Raw genomic sequence first — 21734 nt, 5'->3', positions numbered from 1 at the left:
CACTTCCATGTCGTGCAGGTTTGTAGGTTAATTGGCTTTGTATACTTGTAAATTGTCCCCAGAGTGTGTAGGACGGTGTTAATGAGCAGAGGAACGTTGGATGGTGCGAACGCGGTGGGCTGAAGGGCCTGTTTCCGTGCTGAGTCTCTAAACTAAACTAAAGATGTGGGTGCCACCATTTTTGGAGCCATTATTCAAAGTCCGATCGGCCCGCGTGCTCGATGTGCTGGAGCAGTTCCCATGAGCCAACGTCCCTCTCCTCCCCTCACCTGGCCATCTGTGTGTCCCGGGGGAACCTCCTGCAGCTGATCTTGAAGGCGCTGGAGGCATTACACCAGCTCACCCTCCCACCGGCCCTCGCACCTCGTGTCCGACATCTCCAGCAACTCCATCCCGGTTATGCCGACCGACGAGCCTTTGGGCGGGTTCACTTTAGTTTAGAGATACAGCGCGGAACCGGGCGCTTCGGCCCAACAAGTCCGTACAGACCAGCGATCCCTGCACATTAACACTACCCTACACACACTAGGGACAACTTTTCATTCACACCAAGCTGATTAACCTACAAACCTTTGGAGCATGGGAGTGTGGGAGGAAACCGATGATCTCGGAGAAAACCCACGCAGGTCACGGGGAAAACGTACAAACTCCGCGCAGACAGCACCCGTAGTTGGGGTCGAACCCGGGTCTCTGCTGCTGTAAGTGCTGTAAAGCAGCAACTCTACTGCTGCGCCACCGCGCCGCCCATACCGTGCCAGGAGTTATGGGGAACTGCGACAGAGAAGAGGAGATGAGGCCTCTGTTTGAACAACCACGATCATACTGAATGGCAGGGTAGGCTTGAAGGGCCAAGTGGCATCTTGGTTGACATGGCCATGTTGGGCTGAAGGGCCTGCTTCCCTGCTGTACGACTCAGACTAAAAATAAAACCAGTCACCTGTTTGCAAGCCATTGTTTCATTGACTAACTCTGGAGATAGAACATGGAATAGGAACAGGCCCTTCGGCCCACGATGTCTGTGCCGAACATGATCCATATCCCTCCACTCCCGGGCCAAGTCAGTGGATATTTTTACGGCAGAGATAGGTAGATTTTTGATTAGTACACGTGTCAGGAGTTATAGGGAGAAGGCAGGAGAATGGGTGAGAAAGAACTGCAGATGCTGGATAAAATCGAAGGTAGACAGACACAAAATGCTGGAGTAACTCAGCGGATGAGGCAGCTTCTATAGAGAGAAGGAATGGGTGATGTTTCCGATCGAGACCCTTCTTCAGATTTATGTCGGGGGGGGTGAGGGGCGGGTAAAAGATGGAAAGTGGGCGGAGTAGGAGACCTTGTAGGAGAACTGGGAAGGGGGAGGGGAAGGAGGGAGAAAGCATGGGCTATCTGAAATTGGAGAAGTCAATGTTCATACCGCTGGGTACCCAAGCGAAATATGAGGTGCTGCTCCTTGGGATATGGGGTTTGGAGGGAGAGATAGATCATCCATGGTTGATTGGCAGGGTAGACGACGGGCCAAATGGCTTTTGACCTCATATCCATGGGCCTATCTAAAAGCCTCATAAATGCCACTATCTTATCTGCCTCCACGACCACCCCCAGCAGCGCGTTCCAGGCACCCACCACCCTCTGTGTGAAATACCTGACCCTTTAAACTTTCCCCTCAAAGCTATGCCCTCTAGTCTTTGACATTTCCACCCTGGGGAAAAGCTTCTGACTGTCTACCCTCATGATGCTTTTTATCATTTGATAGAGTTCTATCAAGTCAATAGATAGTAGACAATAGGTGCAGGAGTAGTCCATTTGGCCCTTCGAGCCAGCACCGCCATTCAATGTGATCATGGCTGATCATCCCCAATCAGTACCCCGTTCCTGCCTTCTCCCCATAGGTTTGGATGACAAATAAAGGATTCAATTCAATCAAAAAAAATATCCCCTGACTCCGCTATCCTTAAGAGCCCACCTAGCTCTCTCTTGAAAGCATCCAGAGAACCTGCCTCCACCACTCTCTAAGGCAGAGAATTCCACAGACTCACCACTCTCTGTGAGAAAAAGTGTTTCCTCGGCTCCGTTCTAAATGGCTTACTCCTTATTCTTAAACTGTGGCCCCTGGTTCTGGACTCCCCCAACATTCATGCCTCTAGCGTGTCCAAGCCCTTAACAATCTTATATGTTTCAATGAGATACCCTCTCATCCTTCTAAACTCCAGAGTGTACAAGTCTCCCCTCAACCTCCGACGTTCCGGAAAAAACAATCCAACCTCGTCTAATATATAATACCCTCCAATCCAGGCACCATTCCGTTAAACCTCTTCTGCTCTCTCTTCCCAAACAAAATATAATTAACACAGAAAAAATTAGACTAAAACTAAAACTGACTTTCACTACTGACTGGAGACAGCTCCAAATATTCTCAATATATGTTAATTAAAAGTTGTGCATCAAATTACACCCTAAACAAAAATCTTACATGAATTTTATGCAAATACGAAGAAGCTGGCCAAATTAATGCAATTAGATACTGCAGTGAGCGTGAGACAAATGAGAACCTGTACCAGGGATTTACAGTCATTTACAATTTAAATTATCTGACAGATGAGATCACTGCAGGGGAATGAACTGGTGATTTAATTCATTTCGTAGATCTCAGTGTGTTCAAAGGAAGCACTAAGAGACAAGGCCACATGGTATCAATGTGGAAACTTTGGACACCCTGTGCGTAGGGGAGAGAGGGTAGGGCTGAGGATGTCCTGGTTGGGTTGCTCCTGGGCCTGGCTACGTTGGCCATCCACAAGTCACGGAGCCAGGCGGAAGAGGGCTCTGCCCGACATGGGCGGAAATCCTGGGGGGTGCAGGGGGGACACGTTCCTCCCCCTGCTTTGAGAGGTGGGGGACGATCCCCTCCCATGTTTTGTCATCCAGAATTTATCAGCCGCTTTCTAAGGGCTGAATCGGCCCATTCACGGGGCCTTTCAGCGCCCGTCGCATCAAACCGCTGCATCGAGGCGATCGAGGCTCCCGATGTTAAGCCCCCGCCGGCCGATGAAAGGCCCCGTGAACGGACCGATTCAAGCCCACGGCCGAAGCCTCGCACTAATGCATCACGCTCTCTCCTCCAGCCCAGCGCGCCGCTTGACTCGGGGGTGATTGGGTGCAGCGTGGAGTTGGCGCCTGATGAGCAGGGGGAACCGGGACCGGGTCACCACCAGGGATGCCGTTCTGTCTGGAAGGCAGAGGGTCTGCTGCGGCTGCTGGCAGGTACAGAGAGAGAGTGGCCACTCGGCCCGCACGTTGCTGCTGCCTCACAGCGCCGGGGACACGGGTTTAGATCCTGACTCCGGGCGCTGTCTGTATGGAGTCTTTTTCTCCCCACTAGCACCTTGTCTGATGTTGATCTCACCCTTGCTGCTGAACAGACCGAGCATTAGCACCGAGTGCTCGCTCCGCCACCTCTATTGCTTTATGAGTGTGCGCATGCGCGCGTGGCCGCCAAGAAATTGTGGCCCCCGGTCCCCCCCATGTTTTGATAGCGATTTCCATGCCTGCTGCCCGAGCCGGCCGCCCGCCTCTTTTCCGGGGCTACGTCCGCGCCCGGGTGGTGTTAGAGAGGGACTACACGCTGTCCACGGGCATCCTGGGGGATTTCTGGGACCGCTGGGCACCGCGGGGGGTGGAATGCATCCTGGACAAGGAATGTTAGTTGTATAATAGTTCAAGAAAGAACTGCAGATGCTGGAAATATGGAAGGTAGACAAAAAAACTGGAGAAACTCAGCGGGTGAGGCAGCATCTATGGAGCGAAGGAATAGGTGACGTCACCTATAGATGCTGCATCACCCGCTGAGTTCCTTCAGCAGTTGTATAATAGCTTATCGTTTGTCATGTATTATTGTGGTGGGTTCGGTTTTTGTTTTTACTGTACTGGAAATATTGTTTTAATATTTGAAGAAATATTTTTGATTAAAAAAAATTAAAAAACGTCGAAAACGAGGAGCTGCAGGTGCTAGGCGACGAAGGAGAGGCACAAAATGCTGGAGTAACTCAGCGAGGCAGGCAGCATCTCTGGAGAACATGGATAGGTGAAAAACAATCGATCTTCTAGGACTTGTGTAGGAAGGAACTGCAGATGCTGATTTAAACCGAAGATAGACACAAAATGCTGGAGTAACTCCGGCAGCATCTCTGAAGAGAAGGAATGGGTGACGTTCGGGTGAGACCCTTCTTCGGATCTTCTAGTCCAATGAGTGAGGCCTTCTTGAGGTGCCCACCCAAAAGCACGTTGGTCGTTGGTACCGGAAACTCGCCCGAAGGCTCGTCGGTCGGCGTAACCGGGAAGGAGCCGCTGGAGATGTCGGGCACGAGAAGCGAGGGCCGGGGGGAGGGTGAGCCGGGTTAATGCCTCTAGCGCCTTCAAGGTCAGCTGCAAAAGGAGCCCCCTGGACACAAAGATGGCCGGGCGAGGAGAGGATAGGAGAGGGACATCGGTTTGCGGGAACTGCTCCAGTACATCGTGCATGCGGGCTGACCGAACTTTGTTCTTTGAACTTTGGACTTTGTATAATGGCGGCCAAAATGGCGGCGCCCGCATGTGTAATATAGACAAAAAGAATTTCACTGCGCAGTTGCATACGTGAGAAATAAAACACAAAATTAACCATTAAACTAAGTCCAAAAGACAATAAATAATAAGTGCAGGAGTTGGCCATTCAGCCCTTCGAGCCAGCACCGTCATTCACTGTGATCATGGCTGATCAGTACCCCGTTCCTGCCTTCTCCCCATATCCCCTGGTCATTCCAATCTGCAGGATTATGTCACTTCATGAGTTGAGAAGGTTCAATTGTCATATGTTCCGACAATGGAACGATTAACTTATTATTTGTAGCAGCTTAATACAATAGAAACATAGAAAATAAGTGCAGGAGTAGGCCATTCGGCCCTTCGAGCCTGATCATCCATTGCTGATCATCCAACTCAGTATCCTGTACCTGCCTTCTCTCCTGATCCCTTTAGCCACAAGGGCCACATCTAATTCCCTCTTAAATATAGCCAATGAACTGGCCTCAACTACCTTCTGTGGCAGAGAATTCCAGAGATTCACCACTCTCTGTGTGAAATACTCACAGATAATATATAATAACCAGAAAAATATTATTTAGATCAGTAACTCCCAATATGAGTGCAAAAAAAGCCCAAAGTTCTTAATGCAACCAAGCCAGTCCATAGATTAGTGTGTGCTTTAGTTCAGTTTAGAAGCACAGCATGGAAACAGGCCTTTCGGCCCACCGAGTCCACCCCAAGTGGAATAATAGTGACTGCACACTCCACTTTCTCATCCACTCCGTATACATTCGGGGCAATCTACAGAGGCTGATTAAGTTCTAGGAGCAGAATTAGGCCATTCGGCCCATCAAGTCTACTCCGCCATTCAATCAAGGCTGATCTATCTTTCCCTCTCAACCTCATTCTACTTATTAACCTACAAACCCGCACATCTTTGGAATGTGGGAGGGAACCGGAGCACCCGGTGGTAACCCACGCGGTCACAGGAAGAGTGTGCAAACTCCACACTGACAGCACCCGTTGTCGGGATCAAACCCGGGTCTCCGGCTCTGCAAATGCTGTCCAGCAGCAACTCTATCGCTGCACCACCGTGCCCTAATGGATCATCATAGGACTTAATGGGCCGAATGGTCTCATTCTGCTCCTAGAACTTATGAACATGATTCAGTGGGCCAAAGGGCCTGTTTCCACGCTGTATCTATAAAGTTGTATCAGTTTCACACTAAGACTTTAATCATCAGGCCCTGTTTTAAAAGTAAACTGTTATCAAAGTAAAAAAGTTCTGTGTATTTTTCTCGTTTGGCTCCTCTGAGAGCAGTCAACAGCTTGGATTTATGTGGCATGTTACATGGCTTCAGGGCATCCTGTGTGTTTCACAGCCAGCAAAGCAGCTATTTCTGTTCACTTTGTGAGCTGCTTCAAGCAGAGAGGAAAAAAAATACTTTGAAGGACAGACATTCGATGTAAAATTCTTGCTTCTGAGAGGAAAAGCATCAGGTCATGTAGATTTTGATCTTTGAGTTAAATAAGGGAACAAAAATGTTTGGGGATTTCCAGATACTGAATCACCAGAAATATGTACGTGAAGATTTTGTCCTTGTGGTAAAACAACAATGCCTAACGCACACTAAAGGGTCTGTCCCACTTGCCGATTTTTTCGCCGACTGAGTCATATCAGTGTCGCCAAAAGATGTTGAACATTTCAAAATCCAGCGGCAACAAAAAAAATGTTGCGACACTTGAAAAAACACCGCACGATGTATGTCATCACGCCACGTCTCTGCCGCGTCACGCGCGATACATCAGTCAATGATGCCGGCAGTCGCCGAAAAAAAATCGCCAAGTGGGACTGGCCCTTTACAGTCCCATCATGTAGCTCCATCCAAGACCACAAATAATGGCTGCAAGTTGTGGACACATCGCACAAACCAACCTCCCTTCCATTGAGTAGGAGGAATCGTACAAAGTCTCGAACCGAAAACGTCACCCATTCCTTCTATCCAGAGATGTTGCCTGTCCCGCTGAGTTACTCCGGCCTTTTGTGTCTCCCTTCCATTGACTCCATTTATACCTCACGCTGCCTCGGCAAGGCCAGCAGCATCATCAAGGACCAGTCACAACCTGGCCACTCCCTCTTCTCCCCCTCTCCCATCGGGCAAAAGGTACAGAAGTGTGAAAACGCACACCTCCAGATTCAGGGACAGTTTCTTCCCGGCTATTATCAGGCAACTGAACCATCCTACCACAACTAGAGAGCAGTGCTGAACTACTATCTACCTCATTGGTGACCCTCGGACTATCCTTGATCGGACTTTGCTGGCTTTACCTTGCACTAAACATTATTCCCTCATCATGTATCTATACACTGTAAACGGCTCGATTATAATCATGTATTGTCTTTCCGCTGACTGGTTAGCATGCAACAAAAGCTTTTCACTGTACCTCGGTACACGTGACAATAAAATAAACTGAACTGATCAGAAATACCACTCAATCCATCTGATATCTTAGGTTCTTGAGACACAACGTTGAAACAGGCCCTTCAGCCCACCGAGTCCACACTGATCGACCCGTACACGAGCACTATCCTACACACACTAGGGACAATTTACAATGTTTTAACCAAAGCCAATTAAGCTACATACTTGTATATATCTTTGGTGAGTGGGTGGAAACTGGAGCAGCTGGAGAAAACCCACATGGTTACAGAGAGAACATACAAACTCCGCATAGACAGCACCCGTAGCCAGAATCCAACCCAGGTGTCTGGCGCTGTAAAGCAGCAACTCTACCGCTCTGCCACCGAGCCACCCCTTGGTTTTCTCTTTCTCTTTCAAAGACACAAAGTGCTGGAGTAACTCAGTGTTTAAGAAGGAACTGCAGATGCTGGAAAAATCGAAGGTAAACAACAATGCTGGAGAAACTCAGCGGGTGAGGCAGCATCTATGGAGCGAAGGAATAGGTGATGTTTCTGGTCGAAACCCTTCTTCAGACGTCATCAGATGAAGGGTTTCGACCCGAAACATCGTCTATTCCTTTGCTCCGGAGTAACTCAGTGGGTCAGACAGCATCTCTGGAGGACATGGATAGCATTTCCTCCAAAGATGAGTTACTCCAGCACTCTGTGCTTTTCTTTTTGTAAACCAGCATCAGCAGTTCCTTGTTTTTTTTCTCTTTCCCTATCAGAACTGCGACTGTTTTGATTCCTACTCTTGCCTAAGGACTGCAGCAGGAAACCTAACTTAGAACAGTGCAGCATGGGAAGAGGCTATTCAGCACCCACATACCGATGCTGAACCTTGATACCAATTGACATTGTGTAAGAAAGAACTGCAGATGTTGGTTTAAATCGAAGATAGACACAAAATGCTGGAGTAACTCAGCGGGACAGGCAGCATCTCTGGAGAGAAGGAAAGAAGGAATGGGTTACAATTTACATTCATCTCTTCTGCTTGCACGACGTCCATGTGACTATATCGACGGACCGGTTTAGAGGGATATGGGTCAAACGCAGGCAGGTGGGACGGCATGGGCATGTTGGGCCGAAGGGCCTGTTGCTGCGCTGTATCACTCTATGACTGCATGTCTAAGACCTTAAATACCCCAATCGTATCTCCCTCCTCCACCACCACCACCCCTGACAAACACCCACCAACCTTTGTGTGAAAAAGTTACCCCTCAGATTCCTATTAAATCTTTTCCCCTTCACCTTGAACCTATGCCCTCTGGTCCTCGATTCACTTACCCTGGACAAGAGACACTGTGCATCTCTCCGATTACTCTCATGATTTTATACAACGAATATCAATCGATATTTTTAAGTTGGAGATTGCCAGATTCTTGATTATTCAGGGAGTCAGGTGGGGTGAAGGAAAGAGTGTTCAGGTCGCGGCCCTGTCTCCACCAATCTTTCCACCACCACGCACAAGTAGCGCAAGAAGCGACAAGACCGACACCATTGTGTGCAGATGCCAAGACGTGGGTTCAGCAGTGTGTGGACTCGTGTGTAAGAAGAAGGGAGTCAGGGGTTATGGAAAGAAGGCAGGAGAATGGGGTTGAGAGAGAAAAATAGATTAGCCACGATTGAATGGCGGAGTAGATCTCATGGGCCGAATGGACTATTTCTGCTTCTAGAACTTATGAACCAGGGGACCTTTCAACAGATACAAGTGGTGGTGCAAGTGCATCATGGGGGCCCCAAGGAGACAGCTGCTATAAGAGTTTGTTGTACATGATTTATCAGCTGCTTTTGATGTACTGAATTGTGGTTCGTGCATATGAGTGCATATTACCTTTTATTTTAATAATTCCCAGACTCTTTTGAATGCCAAAGCTTAAATGCCAAAGAAATTCAAGAGCATTCCAATTCGGTGACCACTGAGTGATTGGGCGCAGAGCCTTAGAGAACAAAGGGCGGTCACGGTGGCGCAGCGGTAGAGTTGGTGCCTTACAGCGCCGGTGACCCGGGTTCGATCCCGACTACGGGTGCTGTTTGTACGTTCTCCCCGTGACCTGCGTGGGTTTTCTCCAAGAACTTCGGTTTCCACCCACATTTCAAAGACGTACATATTTGTAGGTTAATTGGCTTGGTATAAATGTAAACATTGTCCCGAGTGGGTGTAGGATAGTGTTAATGTGCAGGGATCGCTGGTCGGGGCGGACTTTGTGTTTTGCTCAACTATCCAGTGTGTGCAGTTCTTTGTGTCTCCCAGGTTTCTCCGTTAAAGGGTTATCTACTGCGCAAGGTGTTTGAGCCTTTGTTGGGAGAGAGAGAGAGAAAGTGTCAGAAGATGGGATACAGATACTGTGGATGTTTGGTGATTGCAGCCAACAACAGGAACTCAAACGTGTGGGATCGCTGTGTCAGGAAAATCCCGTTTCCCATTTCAGTGCTCAGAGTGGATGCGGAACAATGAATACGGTTGAATACGGAATGGAAATTCTTCCAAATGTCAACCTATGGATGGAATGACACCCTCTAACAGAGTAAAAACCCTGTCCCACTGTACGAGTTCATTCAAAGAGTTCTCCCGAGTTTGGCCTGATTCGAACTCGGAGATTTACGGTAATGGCCGCTCGTCAGCACTCGGGGCTCTCGTGGACATTTTTCAACATGTTGAAAAACCTTCACGAGTCTTCCCGAGCTTACTGCGTTTCCCCGAGTACCTGCCGTTAGCGTTACGAGCCGCTAAGAGACGTCCCCGAGCTCCGACGTACCCGCTACGTTCATTCTCCGTGCTTACCACGAGTTTGATTTTTTTTTTAAACTCGGGAGAGCTCTTGAATTAGCTCGTACAGTGGGACAGGGCCATAACCCCCAACACATCTGATGATATGTAAGGAAACTAGGTGCAGGAGTCGGCCCTTCGAGCCAGCACTGCCATTCAATTTGATCAAGCTGATCATCCCAAATCAATACCCCCGTTCCTGCTTTCTCCCCATATCCCTTGGTTCCTTTAGCTCTAAGAGCTATATCTAACTCTCTCTTTTATTTTTGTGAATTGGCCTCCACTGCCTTCCGTGGCAGAGAATTCGACAGATTCACAACTCACTGGGTGACATTTTTTTTCCTTTGATATAGATCAGATCTGAAAAAGGTCAAAGCAATTGTGAGAATAATGACTTGTGCCACGACATACTGTATTTGTTTGTTTTTCTTTTTTGCGCTGCCTTAGTGTGCTCTGCCTGGATGGAGTGCAAAGCTTTTCACGGTATCTCAGTACGTATGAACGAATGAATGAATACTTTATTGTCACATGTGGCCAGTCACGGTGAAACTCTTTGCTCACACACCCACGGTATGCAAACAGTGGCCATGTAAAGGGCATCAACAAAGTTACAAAGTACCCCCAGCGCCAGGTCCCATTTTGTTCTCCCCCCTTCCAAGTGAAAGGCCTGGATAGAGTGGATGCGGAGAGGATGTTTCCACTAGTGGGAAAGTCCAAGACCAGAGGTCATAGCCTCAGCATTAAAGGACGTTATTTTAGGAAGGAGATGAGGAGGAATTTATTTAGTCAGAGGGTGGTGAATCTGTGGAACTCTTTGCCACAGCAGGCTGTGGAGGCCAAGTCAGTGGATATTTTTAAAGTAGCGGTTGATAGATTCTTGATTAGTTCAGGTGTCAGAGATTAAGGGGAGTAGGCAGGAGAATGGGGTTAGGAGGGAGAGATAAATCAGCCAAGATTGAATGGTGGAGTAGACTTGATGGGCCGAATGGCCTAATTCTACTCCTATAACTTTATGTTCTCCCCGTACATGATTGCTTGATTGTAATCATATATTGCCTTTTCACTGGCTGATTAGCACGCAACAAATGCTTTTCAGTGTACCTCGGTACACGTGACAATAATAAACTGAGCTAATAATAAACCAGGTTAATGTACGATTATGAAGGCTGAAGGAACACAAATTGCCAGAGTAACTCAGCGGGCCAGGTAGGAAGGACCTGGATAGACATGGATTCGTGGTCGGGTCATTAATCCTCCACCAATAAGCAGCATTTTACTTTCTGGAGTAGAGTATTAAAATAAGGACAAAATTTTGCTATAAAGCAAATCTGTCTGAAGGAGATTTGAAATTGAATATGTCTATCTGTATTTTGTTTAAAAATTCCTTGCATTCTTGCGATGAAGGGTCCTGACCTAAAACATCACCTATCCAGAACCAGGGCCCACAGTTTAAGAATAAGGAGTAAGCCATTTAGAACGGAGGCAAGGAAACACTTTTTCTCACAGAGAGTGGTGAGTCTGTGGAATTCTCTGCCTCAGAGGGCGGTGGAGGCAGGTTCTCTGGATGCTTTCAAGAGAGAGCTAGATAGCGGAGTCAGGGGATATGGGGAGAAGGCAGGAACGGGGTACTGATTGGGGATGATCAGCCATGATCACATTGAATGGCGGTGCTGGCTCGAAGGGCCGAATGGACTACTCCTGCACCTATTGTCTATTGCCTATCCATGCCTGATCCTCCGAGTTACTCCATCATTTTGTGCTCTTGGCAAAATTCCAGCATCTGCAGTTCCTTGTGGCTCCATGAGGGTTGAGGAGTCATAGGTCATAAGGTCCTCCACCAACAAGAAACATTTTACTTTCTGGAGTATTAAAATAAGGACCACGTTCTGTTATAAAGCAAATCCGTTTGAAGGAGATTTGAATTTGAATATGTCTACCTGTATTTTGTTTATAAATTCCTTGCATTCTTCAGTATATTTCTGCTGAAGATCGATGTAAAGATTTTCACAGGAAAATAATTGCTATGCATGTGGATTGGTTTATGTTCACTGCCTTGTTTTCTGGTCATAGCATCTCAGTGTGGAACAGGCCGCTCGGCCCAATTTGCCCAGACCAGCCAACATGTCCCATCTGCACTAGTCCCGCCTGCCAGCATTTGGTCCATATCCTTCCAAACCATTGCCTGTCAGATGTTACGTAAGCCACAAGACCACGGGGGGAACTCCGACGTGGAGCCTATGGGGGGACCACCAAGGTGGGGACCGGGGGGGGGGGAGCTCTGCAGAGACCACGGGGGGAGCTCCATGCTGAGACCACAGGGGGAGCTCCAAGGTGGGGACCACGGGGGCAGCTCCGCACAGAGACCACGGGGGGAGCTCCGCACAGAGACCATGGGGGGAGCTCCAAGGTGGGGACCACGGGGGCAGCTCCACACAGAGACCACGGGGGGAGCTCCGTGCTGATACCACGGGGGGAGCTCCAAGGGTTTGGACCACGGAGGAAGGCAATAATTCTGACAAATAATTTAGTTCAGTTTGGGGATACAGCACGGAAACAGGCCCTTCCGCGTACAGAGTCTGTGCCGACCAGCGATCCCCGCACATATTATCTACACAGTCCCAATGACATTTCCAGTGAATCTATCACTTACAGTCAGATGGAATTATTTCCCCACAGCTATTACAATAAAATCTTCCACTATATTTCCAAGTAATCGTTACCACAGAGTCAATTAAATATTACAGTAGACTTAGAAATTAATTTTCCACAACCAAACCTAAACTGATTGCAAGCAAAAAATCACATTAGCCGAACTAGCTGGCCTTCATTGCCAGTAAAAAATATGTTATAAAATGCTAATTAATGAACCAATTATAATACTGGCAGGCATCCATCCATCTAGTTAAAGAGAGACTTCAGACTTTAGAGATACAGCGCGGAAACAGGCCCTTCGGCCCATCGAGCATCGGCCAGTGATCGCCCCGTACAACAGCACTATCCTAAACACACCGGGGACAATTTACAATTTTACTGAAGTCAATTAACCTATAGACCTGCACGTCTTTGGAGTGTGGGAGGAAACCGGAGCACCTGGAGAAAACCCACGCAGGTCACGGGGAGAGCATACAAACACCACATAGACAGCACCCGAGGTCAGGATTGAACCCGGGTATCTAGCGCTGTGAGGCGGCAGCTCTGCCGCTGCGCCACCATGACGCCCTTAAAGAGATTGAAAAATAATAGTGCTACAAATTGGATGCACAACTAATGCGGCCAATAGTTGTGTCACAGCAGCTGTCAAAACCCGACCAGGGTTTGAAATCAGTAAAGAGACTATAAAAAGTGTCACCAGCTCTGAGTCATTCTGCAGTTGTTAGTGAGCCAACCTAAATGATCAACCTCTCATTTTCTCTCAATCTCTTCAGCTTTTAATTTGCCTAGATAGTTTAGTCTAGAGATGTAGCACGGAAACAGGCCCCTCAGCCCACCGAGTCCGCGCCGACCAGCGATCCCCGCACCCTATCACACACTGGGGACAATTTTTACATTTGCTAAGCCAATGAACCAACAAACCTGTACGTCTTTGGAGTGCGGGAGGAAACCGAAGATCTCGGAGAAAACCCAAGCAGGTCACGGGATACAAACTCCGTACACACAGCATCTGTAGTCGGGATCGAACCCGTGTCTCTGGCGCTGTAAGGCAGCAACTCTACCCCTGCGTCACCCTTATGAGAGCTTATCAAGCTCTCGTTTTCTCTCAATTACTTCAGCTTTTACTTTGCCTAGATAGGCTTACATCAAGATTTCCAAGAGGCGGCACGGTGGCGCAGCGGTGGAGTTGCTGCCTCACAGCTCCGTAGACGCGGGTTGGATCCTGAGTTGGTACATTCTCCCTATGACTGTGTGCGTTTATCCGGGTGCTCCGGTTTCCTCCCACGTCCCAAAGACGTGCGGGTTTGTAGGTTAATTGGCCCTCAGTAAAATTGCCCCCTAGTGTGTCGGGAGAGGTTTCAGAGTTGAAGAGAGACGAATCGTCTGACTATTAATACTGCTGATGTAATAAATTGATCTCTTTTTAATTTAGAGTGCATCTCATTTTGTTACATGCAGCAATAATGAAAACAGACGAGATATTGATTTCAAAAGAAATGCCATTTTCTCAACCATTTTATCTCGACACTTACAAGCCGCAGGTAATGGGACTTCATATGAGAAACATTTCGTAAGAGATACCCGCTCTGCATGTTAAGTGCAAAGTGTCCCGGATATTGAGCCGTGAATCTATGGACGGTATCACAGGAGGGATATAAATGCTGTTGTTGTTATTGTAAACTAGTTTAATTTATTAATATCACATGTACCGTGGTACATTGAAAGGCTTTTTTCTCGTGTGCTATCCAGTCAGCGAAAAGACTACACATGATTACCATCATAGGAAAGACATTCTTGCTATTGTAGGAGTGCAGCGTAGGTTCACCAGGTTAATTCCCGGGTTGGCGGGACTGTCATATGCTGAGAGAATGGAGGGGCTGGGCTTGTACACTCTGGAATTTAGAAGGATAAGAAGGGATCATATTGAAACATATAAGATTATTGAGGGTCTGGACACGCTAGAGGCAGGAAACATGTTCCCGATGTTGGGGGAGTCCAGAACCAAGGACCACAGTTTAAGAATAAGGGGTAAGCCATTCAGAACGGAGATGAGGAAAAACGTTTTCACACAGAGAGTCGTGATTCTGTGGAATTCTCTGCCTTAGTTTGCACATGGCCGGTTCTCTGGATGCTTTCAAGAGAGAACTAGTCAGAGCTCTTAAAGATAGCGGAGTCAAGGGATATGGAGAGAAGGCAGGAATGTGGTACTGATTGTGGATGATCAGGCATGATCACATTGAATGGTGGTGCTGGCTCGAAGGGCCGAATGGCCTACTCCTGCACCTATTGTCTATCAATTGCTCCACTGTGTACAGATACAGGATAAAGGGAATAGCATTTAGTTTACGAAAGAACTGCAGATGCTGGAAAAATCGAAAGTAGACATAAATGCTGGAGAAACTCAGCGGGTGAGGCAGCATCTATGGAGCGAAGGAATAGGTGACGTTTCGGGTCGAGACCCGAAATGTTACCTATTCCTTCGCTCCATAGATGCTGCCTCACCCGCTAAGTTTCTACCACATTTTTGTCTACCTAGCATTTAGTTTAGTTTAGTTTTGTTTATTGTCACCTGTACCGAGGTACAGTGAAGAGGTTTTTTAGTGCGTGCTGTCCAGTCAGTGGAAAGACAATACATGATTACAATCGAGCCGTCCACAGTGTGCAGATACAGGATAAAGGAAATAACGCGAATAGCGTTTAGTGCAAGATAAACAATGGATGGCACGGTGGCGCAGCGGTAGAGTTGATACCTGACAGCGCCAGAGCCCCGGGTTCGATCCTGACTACGGGTGCTGTCTGTACAGAGGTTGTACCTTCTCCCCGTGACCGCATACGGTTTCTACCACACGCCAAAGACGTACAGGTTTGTCGGTTAATTGTAAATTGTCCCTTTAGTGTAAGGTAGCGTCACTGGTCGGAGCGGACTCGGTGGGCCGATGGGCCTGTTTCCATGCTGCATCTCTAAAGCCTAAAGGCCGGCATTGGAAAGTTGGGCCGAAGGGCCTATTTCTGTGCAGTACCACACTACGAGTCCGTAACCCTATGACTCGGACTGTAGCCACTGACAAATGTGCAGCGAAACACAAACTAAGAATCTTTATCAGAAAATGGAAAGAGGTCATACGGATTTGGAGGGATATGGGCCAAACGCGGGCGGGTGGGACTAGCGTAGCTGGGACATGTTGGCCGGTGTGGGCAAGTTGGGTCGAGGGGGCCTGTTTCCACGTTGTATCACTCTAGTGCTCTAAATTCTATAACGTCACTTACATAACCATTAGAAGCTGTGCGGAATAGCTATTTTTAACATAATTTCTGTTTTAAATCATAGAACCCATGCTGCCTAGTTAATCACAGTTGTTGAACTTCCAGACAAGCAACGTGACAGTTTCCAAAATCCCTGCCCAGCGGGCGACTCGAGAATTCTGTGGCCCCCAGCGGCGAAGCTAAATGCCACACCAAGGATTCATTGTCAGATGAAGAGCTGGTGCCTTTGTGACTCGATACCAGTAAGGCTTAGCTCATTTTAGGAGCATTCTCATTTTGAACCCAAATGCGTGCAAGTCCAAGCGCTCTCACAATTGGGGGCTACACAAGTCAAGAGTGTTTTATTGTCATGTGTCCCAGATAGAACAATGACATTCTTACTTGCTGCAGCACAACAGAACGTGTAAACATAGTACACCGTAAACAATGTGATAAACGAGAGAGAAAACAAAAAGTTCAGTGTGTATATATATGCATGAATGAATAAGTTTATTGGCCAAGTATATTCACATACAAGGAATTTGCCTTGGTGCTCCGCCCGCAAGTGACAACATGACATACAGTGACAGTTAGGAATGACACATAAAACATTAAACATTAATAATAAAACATTATCGATTAAAAATGTGAATTAAATATAATACCAGAGCAAAAGGAGGCTACAGATTTTTGGTTATTGAGTAGAGCTACTACTCGTGGGAAAAAGCTGTTTTTATGTCTGGCTGTGGCAGCTATGACAGTCCGGAGTCGCCTTCCAGAGAGAAGTGATTCAAAGAGTTTGTGGCCAGGGTGAGAGGGGTGAGAGGGGTCAGAGAGACACATACTCAAGTACACACACAAAATATATATATATATACAGTATATATGCACACACACATACTCACATATATATATATATGCACACACACATACTCAAAAAACAAACAATAGTAGTGCAATAATAATAATAATAATAATAATAATAATAATGTCTATTGTAATTCAGAGCTTATTTGGAGGTTGCAGTGTTTAATAGCCTGATGTTTGCTGCGAAGAAGCTTTTCCTGAACCTGGACGTTACAGTTTTCAGGCTCCTGTACCTTCTTCCCGATGGCAATAGTGAGATGAGTGTGTGGCCAGGATGGTGTGGGTCTCTGATGATGCTGGCTGCCTTTCTGAGGCAGCGACTGCGATAAATCCCTTCGATGGTGGGGCGGTCAGAGCCGGTGATGGACCGGGCAGTGGTCACAGGCATCTTGTCAAGTTGTTTGTTATCTGAACTACAATCCACCTCATTGGAGACCCTCGGACTGTCTTTAATTGGACTTCTATGGACTTTATCTTGCACTGGACGTTATTCCCTTTATCCTGTATCTGTACCCCATCGACAGCTCAATTCTGATGTAACATGTGAGTGAAGAAGACTGCAAAATGGTGGTGGACACTGCCCAGTCCATCACGGGTACTGACCTCCCCACCATCGATGGGATCTACAGGAGTCGCTGCCTCAAAAAGGTAGCCAGCATCATCAGAGACCCACACCACCCTGGCCACGCTCTCATTTCACCCCTGCCATCAGGAAGAAGGTACAGGAGCCGGAAAACTGTAACGTCCAGGTTCAGGAACAGCTTCTTCCTGAGAGTTATCGGGTTATTAAACACTCCAACCTCCAAATAAGCTCTAAGCTGCATAGAGTTGGGGGCATTGGTGTTAGTACAGGTTATGGGGAGGGCAGAAGAATGGGGTTAGGAGGGACTCTACTACGCCATTCAATTATGGCTGATCTATCTCTCCCTCCTAACCCGTTCAGGTCACAGTTTAAGGATAAGGGGGAAATGTTTTAGGACCGAGATGAGAAAAACATTTTTCACACAGAGAGTGGTGAATCTCTGGAATTCTCTGCCACAGAAGGTAGTTGAGGCCAGTTCATTGGCTATATTTAAGAGGGAGTTAGATGTGGCCCTTGTGGCTAAAGAGATCAGGGGGTATGGAGACAAGGCAGGTACGGGACACTGAGTTGGATGATCAGCCATGATCATATTGAATGGCGGTGCAGGCTCGAAGGGCTGAATGGCCTACTCCTGCACCTAATTTCTATGTTTCTAACCCCATTCTCCTGCCTTCTCCCCATAAACCCTGACACCCGTACTAATCAAGAATCTATCTCTCTGCCTTAAAACTATTCATTGCCGGCCTCCACAGCCTACTGTGGCAAAGAATTCCACAGATTCACCACCCTCTGACTAAAGAAATTCCTCCTCATCTTCCTTTACGTCCTTTAATTCTGAGGCTGTGACCTCTAGTCCTAGACTCTCCCACTAGTGGAAACATCCTCTCCTCACCCACTCTATCCAAGCCTTTCACTGTACGGCAAGTTTCAATGAAGTTCCCACTCATCCTTCTAAGCTCCAGCGAGTACAGGCCCAGTGCCATCAAACGCTCATTCCTGGGATCATTCTTGTAAACCTCCTCTGGACCCTCTCCAGAGCCAGAACATTGTTCCTCAGAAATGGTGCCCAAAATTGCTCACAATATTCCAATTGTGGCCTGACCAGCGCCTTATAGAACCTCAGTATTACATCGCTGTTTTTTGGATACAAGCCCTCTTGAAATAAATGCCAGCACAGCATGTCCTCTGGTTCTCGAATCTCATACTCAACTGTCTTTCAATCAGGATGAGGCAAAAGAAAATCTATGCAATTTCTTTTGAATATGACGCGAGTTTCTAATTCCCCGGCATTAGCGAAAGCCTAAACATTGTGACTTACTGTAAGTCGACATTCTTTCCACAGAGAGAGTATTGATGCCTGTTATTGCTCAGCAGTCGCTTGAAAGCAGGGTCACAGACAGATCATGTGTTGAGTGAATAATTGCATTTGCCGTATCTCGCAGCCCTGACGCATTCAATTCCTAGTCCCGAGGGTGAGACGCGCTGGCTGGCTGGCTTTTTCACCTCAAGCGGCAGCCAAACCAGTCAGTCATACATGAAGGTTATACATGCTGTGTAGGAAGGATCGGCAGATGCCGGTTTAAACCCAAGACAGACACACAAAGCTGGAGTCATTCAGCGGGACAGGCAGCATCTCTGGGGGATGAGGAGCAGGTTAACGCTTCAGGTCTGAAGAAGGGTCTCCACCCCGAAAAGACACCCGTTCCTTTCCCCCAGAGATGCTGCCTGACCCGCTGAGTTACTCCAGCTTGTGGAGTCCATGTCAGGTCAGAAGGCTGTGGAAACCGATGGATCTTTTTAAGGCAGAGATTAAAATAGGCCCGAAACGTTGCCTATTTCCTTCGCTCCATAGATGCTGCTGCACCCGCTGAGTTTCTCCAGCTTTTTTGTGTACCTTAAATTAAAGGATGTTCCTTTAGGAAGGAGAAGAGGAGGAATTTCTTTAGCCAGAGGGTGGTGAATCTGTGGAATACTTTGCCACAGATGGCTGTGGAGGCCAAGACAGTGGATATTTTTAAGGCAGAGATGCATAGATTCTTGTGTTTAAGAAGGAACTGCAGATGCTGGAAAATCGAAGGTACACAAAAATGCTGGAGAAACTCGCTGAGTTTCTCCAGCATTTTTGTGTACCTTTGCATAGATTCTTGATTAGTATGGGTGTCAGGGGTTATGGGGAGAAGGCAGGAGAATGGTGTTAGGAGGGAGAGATAGATCAGCCATGATTGAATGGCGGAGTGGACTTAATGGGCCGAATGGCCTAATTCTGCTCCTATTCCTTATGAACATAAACATGGGCTTTTAACTTTTGCTGGGCCCTTTTACAAGGGAATTACCACCACTTTGGTGAGGCTGGTTCTGGGATTAAGCTGCACAGGAAGAAACAGACTGCGCGAGACCAAGAGTTTATAACGTAAGGATTCTCATTTGCCACATGCAGCCCATATCCCTCAAAACCTTTCCTATTTATGTACTAAATGTGTTTTAAATGTTAGGCATAAAGTGCTGGCGTAACTTGTTTTTATTTGTCACGTGTACCGAGAAACAGTGAAATTCATTTGTGTACACAGTTCAGTACAAGTACACGTGCTCCCCGATTTACGATGCTTCGACTTGTGATATTTCGACTTTACGATCGACAAACGCTCGTCACTTCCGGGAACGTGATTGCAATGTATTAAATGCGTTTTGTACTTGCGATATTTTCGGTTTACGAGGGGTTTATCGGAATGTAACCCCATCGTAGGTCGAGGAGCAGCTGTGTCACTATGCATTAGCACCTAAATACATCTTGGATTAGCATCTCAGATACAGTACGAGTGCGCAGCAGTGGTACGCTGAGACCGTGCACAGAGTCGCCAGTTTGGTGCCACTGTCAGGTCCCAGTTGTTGTAGATGCCGGGATCTTGACCTAACCGTGAAGGTCTTTTGTCCTTGCGGCGTTGCGGGGTCGGCCTGGCCGGGCGTGGCCGTTGGGATTAACTCAGCGGGTCAGGCTGCATCTCCGGAGAAAAAGGTCAGGGTTGTTTCTCGTCGGGACCCTTCTTGCCCACGGTCGGCGGTTGATGAGAGCGTGTGGGTGTGGGACCGCCGCGAGGGAGGGGGAGGGGAAGAACAATGAAGGACCCGGAGTGGGGGTTACCGTTGCGGGGGAGGGGTGGTGGTGGGGGGAGAACTAAGGAGGAGCGGGGGGGGGGGGGTTGTAACTTAGTCAACGCCGTAGGTGCCCGCTGTTTGCACACATTGTCACAAGTAACAGTAAAGTATTCCATTACATATCATTCTTCAGGCTGGCTGTGAGTGGAGGGGGAGGTGGGGGGGGGGGGGGGAGTTGCTGGGAGAGTCACTGAACCGTCACCCGTCCTTTCTCTCCGGAGATGCTGCCTGACCCGCTGAGTTACTCCAGCACTATAGACAATAGACAATAGGTGCAGGAGTAGGCCATTTGGCCCTTCGAGCCAGCACCGCCATTCAATGTGATCATGGCTGATCGTCCCCAATCAGTACCCCGTTCCTGCCTTCTCCCCATATCCCCTGACTCCGCTATCTTTAAGAGCCCTATCTAGCTCTCTCTTGAAAGCATCCAGAGAACCGGCCTCCACCGCCCTCTGAGGCAGAGAATTCCACAGACTCACAACTCTCTGTGAGAAAAAGTGTTTCCTCATCTCCGTGCTAAATGGCTTACCCCTTATTCTTAAACTGAGTAAGGGGTGATCGCTGTGCGGCACGGACTCAGCGGGCCGAAGGACCTGTTTCTGCGCTGTATCTCTAAAGTCTTATAGATGCCAGAAGGCAGGAGAATGGAGTTGAGAGGGAAAGATAGATCAGCCATGATTGAATGGCAGCGTGGACTCAATGGGCCGAATGGCCTAATTCTACCCCTATTTCTTCGGCCGTGGCTGACAATGGGTGTCTCCAGGGTGCTATTCCCCACATGGAGGACGCCTGTGCGTGACTTTGTTTAACGTGGGGAGACTGGTGCACAGACAGCCACCCCACGGTCCTTGACAGATCTGGGTCAGGATCCAGTGGCATGGAGTCCAAGACGACCGGAGACCCTTTTCTGCTGCAGCCTTCATCCGCCTTCCCAGCCGTTGTGACGCTCCACTAAGGTCAGCCATCATCCTCCGCCTGTTCCACCGTTGAGGTCTTGGTTGGATTGCTCTTTGTCAGAGACCTCCCCCTCGACCTTACCGCCATGGGTGGCCCTACCAGGAGCATAGCTCCAGACGGCATCGCTCTCAGGATCTCAGGTCCACACAAGCTTCTCCACCACGACAAGGTGACAATCCCCTATCACTTATGAACTTATTGGTGATGAATCTTTGACCTGAAATGTCAATCCTTATCTCCTTGCACAGATGCAGACTGACTTGCTGAGTATTTCTGGCACTTTTCATTCTTAATTAGATTTAGTTTAGTTTAATTTAGAGATACAGTGCGAAAACAGGCCCTTCGGCCCAGCGAGTCAATGCCGACCAGCGATCCCCGCACATTAACACAATCCTGCACCCACAAGTGACAATTTACATTTACACCAAGCCAATTAACCTCCAAACCTGCACGTCTTTGGAGCGTGGGAGGAAACCAAAGATCTCAGAGAA

The 21734-nt window shown here is 47.9% G+C and overlaps 1 protein-coding gene across 4 annotated transcripts in view; it reads right to left on the bottom strand.

Annotated features, from left to right (window-relative positions):
• Window positions 1–21734, bottom strand: part of dcx (doublecortin) — a 149172-nt gene that overhangs the window by 30197 nt on the left and 97241 nt on the right. The window lies entirely within an intron of this gene.

This window comes from Amblyraja radiata, chromosome 12, assembly GCF_010909765.2.
Source record: "Amblyraja radiata isolate CabotCenter1 chromosome 12, sAmbRad1.1.pri, whole genome shotgun sequence".
Taxonomy (NCBI): domain Eukaryota; kingdom Metazoa; phylum Chordata; class Chondrichthyes; order Rajiformes; family Rajidae; genus Amblyraja; species Amblyraja radiata.
This window is presented reverse-complemented; position numbering and strand designations above follow the sequence as displayed.